Source organism: Peromyscus californicus, unplaced genomic scaffold, assembly GCF_007827085.1.
Source record: "Peromyscus californicus insignis strain IS unplaced genomic scaffold, ASM782708v3 Scaffold_11__1_contigs__length_118956290, whole genome shotgun sequence".
Classification (NCBI taxonomy): Eukaryota; Metazoa; Chordata; class Mammalia; order Rodentia; family Cricetidae; genus Peromyscus; species Peromyscus californicus.
Window position 1 is genome coordinate 62437280 of NW_026294402.1, and position 12555 is coordinate 62449834.

The 12555-nt window shown below is 48.8% G+C and overlaps 1 protein-coding gene and 1 long non-coding RNA gene across 7 annotated transcripts in view; one reads left to right on the forward strand and one right to left on the reverse strand.

Annotated features, from left to right (window-relative positions):
- Tln2 (talin 2) overlaps window positions 1-12555 on the reverse strand; it is a 426813-nt gene that overhangs the window by 362736 nt on the left and 51522 nt on the right. The window lies entirely within an intron of this gene.
- LOC128094759 (uncharacterized) lies at window positions 993-9907 on the forward strand. Of its 2 annotated transcripts, none has more exons than XR_008213044.1 (2): window positions 993-1925; window positions 6431-9907. It is a non-coding gene; the product is annotated as an uncharacterized LOC128094759 (long non-coding RNA). The 2 variants fall into 2 exon arrangements; XR_008213045.1 differs by having other exon boundaries at window positions 993-1785.

A 12555-nucleotide genomic window follows, 5' to 3' on the forward strand; every position in this document is an offset into this window, starting at 1 on the left:
TTGAAGGACTTAAATCCATTCAATTGCGTCCAGTACCAATTCTCAAGCCTTCCAATTTGGTGGCTCCCTAGGTCTCAGGGGCACTTCCCAGTAAGCCTCTCAAAGCCCTTCAGCATTTGCCTGGGCAAAAAGAGCAATGTTGAAGGTGCTCACTGCTCCGCACTGCCACCCACCAAAGGACTCCCTTGGGGACTTCACAACCTCATTTTAATTCTAAAGCCCTATGATTCTAGTTAATCAACAAGAGCAGAGACACAGACACTTCACTTTGAATTCTAAGTTCTGGTTTGCAAAAATGTGCCAACCAAGAAAGGAGGGAAAAAAAAAAAAAAAAAAACAGCTAAAATAAAAAACTCACAACCTCAAGTATATGCAATATACATATAAAGATTTTTGTGTTCCCGTTGTTCCTGGCAACCATGCACCAGCCCATCACCCTGACTTTCAGGGTGGGCCAAGTACTATACCAACTGCTTTATGGACAGAGAAAGCACATGACTGCCTTGCCAGTCCTAAGACATTCTCTGTTGGCTCTAACTGTACCCACAGCTCTACAGAAGACAGGGCTTCCCAGACAGGCTGGCCACACACACACACACACACACACACACACACAATCCTCCCTTGTAGGATAAGCAGTACACCTAACTCACCAGGCTGCAGAACAGGCTGAACATTCTAGACCTGGTTACAAATTCGTCATTATACCTTCTCTTTGGAAGATAGTAATAAAGAGTGAACCATGGGCCCAGCAATGCTACACATAGGAGCCCCAACATCTCCATCACACATGATACCAAGGAATCTCCAGACGGTAAGCCGCACCAGAGTAGCTACGCTAGAAGTGACAGAACACTCCCAGGAGAGAGGGGTAAGGTCCCTGCTAAGGCTGAAGGAAACGGCATATGTGAACACTGGTAAGTAGAGGCTAAAGGGCTCAGCACATTTCCTTTGCCTCCAAGAAAAAAGAAAACACCTCCACTCACCACAAATTTCCTAGCACATCCATCATCCGTAACACAAATGAGAGGGCCCGAAGATCATTCAGAGTGCAGAGCACTAGTGAACACTCTGAGAACCTCCACAGACACCCACACTCTGGCACTTGGCAACAGAGAGTTAATGTCCTGGGGCCAAGGCTGCCTCTCAGCATGTTCAAATGTGAAATCATAATAAAGACACCGAGGGATTTAGTCATGAGCCCTCCCCTCCACCATCAGATGGAATGGCAAAAATGCAGAGTGCTGGGAGCCAGGACAATTTCATTTTCCTCCTAACCACGCAAAGAATTTGCATTTAAAATGAGCATCTCATCAGCCTTCCAAGAATGCTCATCACTGGCTGCTAGCATTAGCAAGAATAAAAGCGATCCCATGCTACCCTACTTTCTCATTATTGCAACCAAAGTACCTGGCAGCCTTGCAGGCCACAGGACTCTGCTGGTTAGTCGAATCTTATAAGGCAGGTGCCAGGACAACACACCAAGTGTAATCAGATGAATAAAAAGGAACACGGTGACAGCCCTGCCCTGGGGTCAGGCTTTACTTTCTCTACCATGTCACAAGGGCAAGCGAAGCGGCATCAGGAAACAAGAGATGCATATGAAAACCAAAGTGGAAGCCGACAGGAGGGAGAACTTTGAAGTCATCATTTCTTCAGCAGCTATTAGCTGCGTGACAACCAGCGCAGCGCAAACATTGGGAGCCTTACCCGGACAGCGGCTGGCTGGGTGGTGGGGGCAAGTGTGAGGCCACCCAGCCAAGAAGGCAATGGTGACGGACACTGGTAAGATCTCTAAGTTAACATCAGTGGTGCTTGGAATCCCATCTAAGAAGCAGAACCTATTTTGTGTGTAGGTGTGTATACGTGTTGGTGCACATGCGGATGCATGTGCACATCTGCCTGCATCTGTGTAGCCGCCACAGGTAAGCCTTCAGTGTTATTCTTCAGCGACTACCCGTGTCTCCTGTGACAGGGTCTCTCTGCTCTGGGGCTTTCAGATTTGTCTAGGCTGGCCGGCCAGGGAGCCGCAGAGATCTGCCTGTCTTTGCTTTCCCAGCACTGGGGTTACAAGTACAAACCACATGCCTCGTTTCTTCCCGTGGGCTCTGAGTGCTTGTGTGGGCAGCACTCCACTGACTGAAACAGCCTGACGTTTGAACTTGACTTTTGAAGGAAGAGGGACAGATGCAGAGGAGTGCACGAGAGCATTTTTCTCAACTCCTCAGTCACTAGGGGTCAGGGAAAGCAGAAGCCAGTGGGTGGTTACTCCATACCCAGGGTAGTTTTTAAGTTCATTAAATACTGAAGAGCCTCTTCTCTTTGATCACTAATAAAGCTGGAGGGTGAGAAGGAACACATGAAAGCCTCAAGGGAGATTCCGAGAAGAACAGTCAGAGCTGTGGGACTGGAGACGGGCAGGGGTCACCTCTACCCTAAAGGAGACACCCACCAACCTGTGTGATACAGGGGGACTTCTTGGGGATCGTCAGTAGTCTGGGTGCCTCCTCCCACATCCTCTACCCAGTGGAAGCACTCTGCACTGTGGTCAGGAAAAGTTTTCACTAGAGCTAGCTAGTTAGACGATTTCCTAACAGGAGTATCTTAATTAAGAATGAGACATAAGGCCTTACAAGGAGAAAAGAGCACTCTCCAGAGGGTGCTGGTCCAGCCTGCAGACTCCATGTGGTTCCCATTCCCAAGGCCTTTGCACCAGGTTGCCTTTAAGCTTGATCTTCTGGAAGGAAGTCCTATCCCAGCTGGCAAGAGCCACACCCATAGCTCAAGGACATTTCCTCTTGCTCAGAACTCTCAACCAGTCTATAGCATCCAACTCTCTCCCTCAAACAGGCTGTACCCTCTAGCTGAGTAGACTTACCCTGCATCCCCAAGGCATGCCACTGCATCATGTTCCAGAAGTCACCATCCAGACCTGGCGAATGTCCACCCTGGGAATCTAGACCCTTACACTATGGGGAAGATGAGTCAGGGGCTGACAACCAAGAACTCAGAGAGTGGGGCAGTGCCTGTTTCCAAAACACAGGGCCCTAACAACCTTCCAGCTAGCTCCCTTGAGTGAACAGCCCACAGGCTGCTTGGGAAGCCCAGGCTGGGGGCCAGCTATGAACGGCAAAGCCCAGGCCCGCTGCCTGGTCCTTTCCTGGAGGCTGCCATGAAATGATTCACTACGAAGCTGCTGCTAATGTCATTCTAGTGACAGTTAGTTTATCTAAAAACAAACAAAAAACTAATCAACAAACCAAAAAAAAAAAAATCCAGACGTAGTCCTTCATCTTGACATCTCCAAAGAAACGTTGACTGTAGGGCTGTGGCTGCACCTCCGTGGGTAAGGAGCTTGCCTCACTTGTATGATGCTCTGGATTCAAGCCCCAGTACTACAAACAACCCAGGCAGGCATAGTGGTACATGCCTGTAATCCCAGCCTTTGGGAGGTGGGGGAAGAACTCTGTGACTACAGAGCAAGTTTGAGGCCAGCCTTGGTTACATAAGACAGACGAACTGACGCGGAGGGAGCGGGGGAGGGGGCTGAATGCCCTGGGCTATGTCCGCACTTGGACAGAATCTGCCGACACTTAGACTTTTGGGTGCTGACTGTGTTACTCTTGAGCCAGCAGCAATGTCCCGCAGCACTCTGCATCCTCTCTCCCGCTGTGTGAACGGAGGACACCGTACCCGGCTGCTTGTTCTCGGCCTCCCTTCAATTCTTTAGACAGCCATGCAAAACCGGCTCCCTCTCCGCCAGCCACACTCAGTGTGTCTGGCTTCTTCTGTCATCCTAGGGCCTGGGGCAGACTGGGCCCGCAGTGGACTCTCCATAACTGTTTACTCACTCATTGAATGCACTGGAAAATGCAGAGCAAAATGCAAACCGGAAATGCCTTCCCTGGGTATAAGCCCACCACATCAAAAGGCATAGAGAGGATTATCCACATTAGCTACAGTCACCAGAGCTGAAGTTAGGGGCACTACCCCAGAGCCCGTGTACAGAAGGACAGCGCTATGGTTTGAACAGGAAATGCCCCCATAGGCTCGCATGGTTTCTGTTGTTTTTAGGTTTTGTTTTCTTTTTAATGTATTTATTTTAGGTGTATGGGTGTTTTGCTTGCATGTATGTCTGTGCATTATATGTGTGCAGTGACTGCAGAGGGCAGAAGAGGGTGTCAGATCCCCTGGAACTGGAGTTACAGATGGTTGGAAGCTGCTCCGTGCGGCTGGGAACAAACCCGAGTCCTCCAGAAGAGCAGCCCACGCTCCTAACGGTTCAGCCAGCTCTCCAACTCTTTGACATTTTGGCCCTATGTTTGGGAAGGCTGTGGAGGAAATGAGTCACTGGGAGCACGCCCTGGGGCTTCATAGACTGGCCCTACTTCCTGTTCACCCTTGGATTCCTGAATGTGGGTGCAATGTGGCCTACTTCCTGCTCCCTGAGCCATGAAGGAAAGTATCCAGAAGGAAAGTATCCATGAGCCAGAATGGAACTTCCTTTTTTTTTTTTTTTTTCTGAGACAGGGTCTCACTATGTAGCTCTGGCTGTCCTAGAACTCACTATGTAGTCTAGGCTGGCCTTGAACTCACAGAGATCCACCTGTCTCTGCCTTCCAAGTGCTGGGAGGTGTGCGCCACCACACCTGGCTTCAAACCTTCCTTCTTTAAGTTGCATCTTGACAGGTAACTAACCGATGGAAATATGAATGGCATGAAGGAAGGGGGCACCAGGGTGAGACTGACAGACCTAGAGCCCTCACGCCGAGGCAAACAGGGCCTCTAAATACCATGCTGGGATAAAGCAACTGGAAGCAGCAGGACTCGGTCAGTCTAGTCATAAAAACGTCAGGACGGTGGCTCTGGGAGAAGACACTGGCACTGGTAAGGGCCACTGCGGTTGGGTGCCAGTTTGCCCTCCTGATCTGTATGCAGGTTTCACTGCAAAACCTTGTTCTATGCAACTAAACATACTTGAAATGAGCATGGGGTCTGCTTCTTCCCAAAGCCAGTTACAGACTCCTGTCTGTCAAAGACAAGCGTTCCTACCCAGAAGCCCAATGTTACAGGGACACACGACCATGAGGTCAGTCGCCAGGTGGGCTTCCCGAGGCTGAAACCCACCAGGACACAAGCAACCTGCTATGATCTTTGCAGCCCCTGAAAGAAACCTGGGTCCTAATCAGTGTTAATGGGGACAGAAATGGGATGGCGATGTTACTAATGCTGCTATCTGAAGCAGATACGGCACTTTTCCCCTTCTTTTTTTGAGACAAGCGTCTTGGGCACCTCCGGCCAGCCTCAAACTCACTATGTAGCCATGGAAGATCTCAAATTTCTACTTCTCCTGCCTTCACTCACAAGTGCCAGGATTCCAAGTGTGTGCCACCTTTCCTTGTTTATCCAGTTCTGAGGTTAGAACTTTGCACATGCTAGGACAACACTCTGCCAACTGAGTCACAGCCTCTGCCCCTGATGGAGGAGCACTTCAGTAGGACCCTGAAACCTAACTCTGTCCATGAACGTCTGACTAAAGGTCTTACATCACAGCAGAGGGAGAGGTTGGCAGGCAGGAGTGACCGACTGCTTCTACTACGTTTGTAATCTCTCAGATATTTGGTGAAAATGGATCACTTTTTAAGTATACTTAGTTCTTTTACATGTATGTGTAGGGGCCTGCATGTATGTATGTGCACAGGTGTGCAGTGCCAGAGGGTCAGAAGAGGGCATCAGATCTTGAGTCACAGACAGAGAGTTGGGAGCTACTACGTGATGGCTGGGAACAGTCCCTGGGTCCTCTGTAAGAGCAGTAAGTGCTCATAACTGCTGGGTCATCTCTCCAGGCTCCAATGTCTTAAACCAGGTTTCTCTCTCAAACAGGACAAATGGAAGAACAGCAATAGCCTATCAGCGTGGTCCACAGCTTAGCACCTAACACAGCTATGTAGTCTTAGGCCAACCGTGATTTGAAGGTCCTGAACTAGGTTAGCACCTTAGGGAGCAGAGGAAGGAAAATGGAGCCTGCCCTGGGACACCAAAGGCTCAACCCAGTCAGCGACAGGTTTTTATCTCCCTTAGAGCCAACAGGCCAAAAAATGCAAGACTTAACTGGACCACTGTCTTCCTGTTAACTGAGAAATAGACCTGGATTTGTGCAGCCCGGCACACCTGTGCACACTCATTTGCACACTGATGTGTACACGTGTACACACACGTAATCTCACCTCCAACCCTGTCAATGTTTTCTCAATTGTAAACTCATATTATGGGGCAGACAAACAGTATAAAGTTATATGGGTACTGGTGTCTCGAATGTGCCATCCTATTAAATAAGGTATTGATATTTATCATCTTTTGTCATTCTACTTGTTTCTGCCCTATGAGGTAGAAAGAGCAGATTAACCGATTTCAAAATTCACGTTTTCAGGGAAACTGGAGTTCACCACTTTCCAATTATATCCCAAGCTGTGTGGATCAGCAAACCTTAAGAATTGTGGTGTCACTATGACGGCCTTCTGTCATGTCCACTAGTCACAAGACAAAAGGAACAGAAGTGACAGAGGATTGCAGAAGGATTCACTGTTAAATAGGCTGAGGACCTGAGGATGACAGAGCCATCCCAACCATGCTCCACCCTAGAGTTATTGCCTGCGGAGTCTCTCCACCTCCTACAGGCTGAGACATCTCGTAAATGGCACCAAATAACACAACCTGGGCTGGGGAGATGGCCCAGTGGGCAAAATGCTTGCTGCTGCAAATGTGAGGACCTGAATTCGGATTCCCAGTTGTGGTAGTTTGAATGTAATTGGCCCCATTAGCATTTTGCATTATGATATTATTAAAAACTTACGGGGGACAGGGAGTAGAATGTGATTGGCCCCCGTAACTTTATAGGAAGAGGCACTATTAGGAGGCATGGCTTTGTTGGAGCAGGTATGGACTTGTTGGAGGAACTGTGTCACTTGTGGGGTGGGCTTTGAGGTTTCATAAGATACTCAAGAGACTGTCCAGTGTCACAATTCACTTCCTGTTGCCTTCTGATCAAGATGTAGACAGCACCATGTCTGCCTGAACACCACCATGCTCCCCGCCATGATGATAATGGACTGAACCTTTGAAACTGTAAGCCAGCCTCAATTAAATGATTTCCTTTATAAGAGTTGCAGTGGTCATGGTGTCTCTTCACAGCTATAGAAACCCTAACTAAGACAGCAGTGTTTTAAAAAGTCTGGCTAAATTGATGATCTCCAGGTTCGGTGAGACTCTGCCCCAGAAAATACAGGTGGAGACTGAAGACACTAGACGTTGACCTTTAGCCTACACACACACACACACACACACACACACACACACACACACACACACACACACTCATGCATCTATGCACATACAAAACCCAAGATACAACACAACCAACCAGGTCACTGTCTTCAACTCACAGTCCATCTCTAGCTGAGAACTATAAATCAGAAATACACCAAGCACCAGGCCCCCAACATAAATGATTCAAAGCTCGCTACTTTTTTTTTAAAGGTGTATTTTATTTTTAATTATGTGTCTATGGGCATGTGTGGAGGGGGTATGTGTATGTGTGAGGGCGGGTGCCTGTGGAGTCCAGAAAAGGGCATCAGACAGGCAGCTGTGAGTCACTGATGTGAGTGCTGGGAACTGAACTCGAGTCCTCCGTGACAGGCCTCACTCTCAGCCACTGGGCCATCTCCCCAGCCCTGCAAACTTGCTACTTTTAATCCCATGTTGAGAAGTCAGAGGAAGGCAGCAGAATGACCTTGCCTGACACACAGCGTGAAGGGACACTGGGAAAAGGCCCGAGCACAAGAGCCAGCTTTGTCCCCATATCCGCCATCACTGCATAAGCTCTTACTGTGACCAAGATGCCAGCATGGTTGCAGAGAAGCAGCTGGCCCATAAAGGCACCATTGTTGACTCACACAGGCAAGATTTCCACATCCCAAGGCAGGGAAGCCAAGGCCAACAACACTAGGTAAGAAACAGTTGGACCGACCCGACTGTCACACCAACGCCACTGAGCGCAACTGCTTTTTCCACTTTCTGGCAAAGTCGCTTCCAAAACATACCAAATTTTCAAAGCATGGCTAATCACACAAGAGAGTTGAGTTGGGCTCTCATGGGCCACACAAAAGAAAAACACAGCAGGAACCTGATCAGGTGTCAACCACAATGAAGAAGAGACTGCTGGAAGCCAAGCTGTGAAGGACAGAAAAGGTGACATGGCCACCATCCCTGTCATCCTTCATCTGCCAACACACTCACACACACACCACACCACACTCATACACACACCACACTCACAACACACTCACACACAACACACACTCACACACAACATACACACAACACACTCACACACAACACACACTCACATACAACATACACACAACACACTCACACATACACACACACACACACACACACACACACACACACACACACACACACACACAACACACATGAGCAAGCATTCACCTATACATCCCTTCCCTTTGTCAGTCCCCTCAACATATCAGAGCTCTATAGTCAGCAGGTGAAGAGAAACCCTAACACATACCAGTCAATTTCCAACCCCTTCTAAGCTCTTTACTGCTGTCCCAGAAGGAATTCCTGGTCTTGGGACAATGTTCTTCAAAGTCAGCAGAAGTCTGACCCCCAGGAAGAAGGGACCAGCTCTGCTATAGCACCAATAATCCCGACCTTAAAGAAATGAAAGCTGGACCAAGCGAGAATCCTGGGCAGTTAATAGTGTATGGTGACCTGAGTTCAATCCCAGAGACCCACATTGAAAAACCCCAACAGAGTAGTGAGCACCTGTAATCCCAGCGCTCCTACCATAAGAAGGAAAGTGGAGACAAGAGAGTCACACACAAACTCACAGGCCAGCTAGCCTGAGTACATACCACAGCTGAAACAAGAGATCCTGCCTCAGTGGGGTGGGAGGAGAGAAGTGACTTCCAAAAAGATGTCCTCTCACCTCCAGGTGCACACTGTGGCACACACGAAGACACACAAGAATCTGCAATTCATCACCAGGAAAGCAAATGCTGGTGAGGACATGGACAAAAAAGGACCCTTATACTGCAACTGGGAATGTAAATCAGTCCAGCCACCATGGAAACCAGCATGGAGGCTCCTCAAGAAAAATAGAATATACCACATGACTCAGATACACCAAGCCTGGCTGTTCACCCAAAAGATTTTAAGTCAAGACATCACAGAGATGCTTGCAATCAATGTTTGCTGCAGCAGTATGCACAACAGCTAATTTAAGGAACCAACCTAGGAGCTAGGTGAGGGTGGCACAGCCCTCCTTTAATCCCAGCACTCTGGAGACAGAGACAGGTGGATCTCTGTGAGTTTGAGGCCAGCCTGGTCTACAGAGTAAGTCCAGGACAGGCAGGGCTGTTACACAGAGAAACCCTGTACCAAACAAACAAACAAAAAAAGAACCTGTCTAGGTGTCTGTTTAGGGTGGTTTAAATGTAACTGGCCCCCATAATCTCATAGGGAGTGGCATTATTAGGAGGTGTGGCTTTGTTGGAGTTGGTATGGCCTTGGTGGAAGAAGTGTGTCACAGTGGGGGTGGGCTTTGAGGTTTCCTATGCTCAGGATACTGCCCAGTGCCTCAGTCCATCTCCTGTTGCCTGCAAGATGTAGAACTCTCAGCTACTACTCTGGCACCATGTCTGCCTGCATGCCACCATGCTCCCCATCATGATGATAATGGACTGAACCTCTGAAACTGTAAGCTGCCACCTCAATTAAATGTTTCCATCATAAGAGTTGCTGTGGTCATGATGTCTCTTCACAGCAATAGAAACCCTGACTCAAGACTGTGCTCATCAATAAAGAAATGGATAAAGAAAAAGCAGTATACGTGCATAATCAAAATTTTTTTCCAGCTATCAAAAATGAAGTTGCAGGAATAGTGTGGCAGGAAAATGGAGACAACTGGAGACAATATTAAGTGAGTTAAGTCAGTTGTAGGAACACAAGTATCACACTTCCTGCTATTTGTGTGTCCTAGACTTAACAGACACACAAAATCATCTATGTACCAAGGGCAGGAAAGCAGATGTGAAATCATCTGGGGAAGGAAGAGGACAAATGGGAGGAGGGCAGTGAAGTAGAGGGGTGCTTAAAATACATTACAAATTTCCATATGAACTGGTGTGTTAAAAACTAAAAGGAAAAACATATAGCGCATGATGGTTAAGAACCCCTGCTGTGCTGAACTATTTGCCTCCCCCAATTCCTGCTGAAGCTCTGATCCCCAGTGTGGGACGCTAAGAGATGAGGTCTCTAATAGGAAGTTCAGATGAGGCCAGGAGGGTGGGGGACATCACAATGAAATTAGTGGTCTGACATTAAAAGACTGGTAAAATGCCGAAGTATTTGCTGTCTCTGTCGCAGGAGGCCACAGGAAGCAGTCTGCAGGCCAACATCAGGGTCCTCACCAGAGCCAAACACCAGCACTCTGACCTCAGGGCCCAGTCTCTGAAGCCATGAGGAAATACATTGCTGCTGTATGTCCATGGAGTTTTGTTACAGCAGGCTGCGCTGACTAATACAAACCCCATGAAGACTGCTCTTGACCAGGGACAGACAATGTCAAGGGCAAGTGAGGCAAGCATTCATAGGCTGTGAAAATTAGCCAGTCATGCACAATGTCCAACTGTCAGGTCCTTTCCCAGGCCCCAGCTGGCTAACCCAGTGCCAGCATGTCAAAAGAGCCCAGCATTGCAGGAGCAAAGAGCCAGAAGAAAGTAAGATGCTCAGCAGTTCCAGAATTGGCCCAGAAGCCCTTGAACGTGTGCGCTCTCCCAGGGAGCTCAGAGCCTAGTCGCCCGAGACAATCTAAACTTAGCCAGAGAAAGAATCTGCTCAGCTCTGCCTGTCTCCTGCGTGGTCCAGTGTCACTACCCCCTTTGGCCATAACTTGTCTTGGGAGTGCTATAAATACCACCTGAGTGATGAATACCAGGAATGGTTTCAGGGTTTCCAGGCACTGGCTTTGTGATAGGGGTGTCAAATTCAAAGTCTCCTGCACAAGATGCCGACCCAGAGAACACATAAATCCCCTGGGGCCCCACCCTGCCACAGCTCTACTGATCCACATTGCTAACAGGGAGCTCTGGGGCGGAAGATGTTGGAGATGACAGGAAAGGACAGAGTAGAGGCTGGAGGGGAGGTAACTCAGGTGGGAGGGTGTTTGCCTTGCAAGCACCGGACCTGAGTTTGAAACCAGAGTCTACGTTTGCTCATTCATTCATTCGTTTGTTTGTGGTAGGGTCTCACTATGCAGTCAAGGCTGGCCTGGAACTCACTATGTAGACATAGCTGGCCCTGGCCTCAGAGATATCCACCTGTCTCTTGCTTCCTGAGTGGTGGGAGGACCAAAGGCATGCCCAGTTAGAATCTTTGCGGTCTGGGTTCGGTTTGAGTTGGACTGGTTTTTAAAGCTGGCATGGTAGTATAAATGTGCAATTCCAGCGCTAGAAGGAAAGAAACAGGCAGGTCTCTGGGGCTCATAGGCCAGGGCAGTGAGAGGCCTTGTCAACCCCCAAAATGGTAGATGACATCTAAAATACAACACCTGAGAAGGTCCGCTGGCCTCTTATGCGACATACAAGTGCACTCACTCGCACAAACCCACAAAGGACAAAAGGAGTTTCAGTCCTCTGAGAATACTAGAAATAACTTAGAGCTCTGAAGGAAGGAGCCACAGAAAGGAAGGCAGACCTGGGGTTATTACTCTCCCTGGTGGCTGTGCCCAAGGGATTCCGAATAGGTGTTTATGGAATAAACTTAAGGTCTGTAGGTTTCAAGGGGACAAAGGTCTGCTTCCCTAATATGGAGGAGAAGGCCAGCTAGACCCCTTCACCTGGGAAGTAAAGGTGAGAGGGAAGAGGGGGTGGGCTCTGCAGAGGGGCCCTAGGAAACGTAAATATGAGAAGAGGCCAGGAGGCAGGACCCAGGAGGAAGGCTAGTACACAGCAGCCAGAGGTAACACAGAGAAAGGGTGCCATGAGGGTGTTAACCAGTGAACCTCAAAGGGCACCCATGAACCCAAGGGGAGGCCTGGACACCCAAGGGCTGTTAGAAGCCTTCCAGAACGGTGCTCTAGTACAACAGCCACTGTAGGAACCTGAGTAGGGACCAGAGGCACAGGCCATTCTAAATTTATCCAGGGACACCTCACAACCAACCCTGGGTGTGCAGGTAAGAACATGAACCAATCACTCCCCATACAGCTACAGCCACATCTGTAACAACCTCTGCCAGTCTGCCCTCCCAGAACCTTCCCATCGGTCTTTGTGCCTTCAGGCTCTCCCCTCTCCTATTGGCTATCTGATATCTTCACACCCCTGTTGGGACCTGCAGCTCCATGAACCCCTTTCCACGGTCCTCATCATGTCATCTCCTTATGAGGACATCATGTCATCTCCTTATGGGGACATCATGTCATCTCCTTATGGGGACACACCTCCTGACTCATAAACAGCAGCCTTTCCTTTC